Source organism: Penaeus monodon, chromosome 15 (genome assembly GCF_015228065.2).
Source record: "Penaeus monodon isolate SGIC_2016 chromosome 15, NSTDA_Pmon_1, whole genome shotgun sequence".
Taxonomy (NCBI): Eukaryota; Metazoa; Arthropoda; class Malacostraca; order Decapoda; family Penaeidae; genus Penaeus; species Penaeus monodon.
The window spans coordinates 29,726,690-29,727,023 of record NC_051400.1 but is presented as its reverse complement, the minus strand read 5'-3'; positions in this window follow the sequence as shown (position 1 = coordinate 29,727,023).

Sequence of the window (334 nt, the reverse complement as noted above, 5' to 3'; positions counted from 1 at the left end):
GGTGGGGTGGCTGGAAAAAAAAATTGCTTCGCATAAAATACTTTAATTGTGTAATAATATGCTCAGTATAGGGATGGGGTTTATTTTAATAATTATTCTTTTTTTCATGGCACAGAAGATTATCCCCATAAGGTATCATACAATGTAAATATCAGTGCTAGTTAAATATTAAATTTGAAATGTGGCAATGCGAGTCCTAGACGAATTGCTAAGGATAATCTTCAGTCAGACTTATTAGGACAGTCGTTGAACTTGACAATTTGTTATGATTATCATATTGATATACAGCACTAATCTGATCACCATTACCACTCATTCCGATAATTGTCATGCC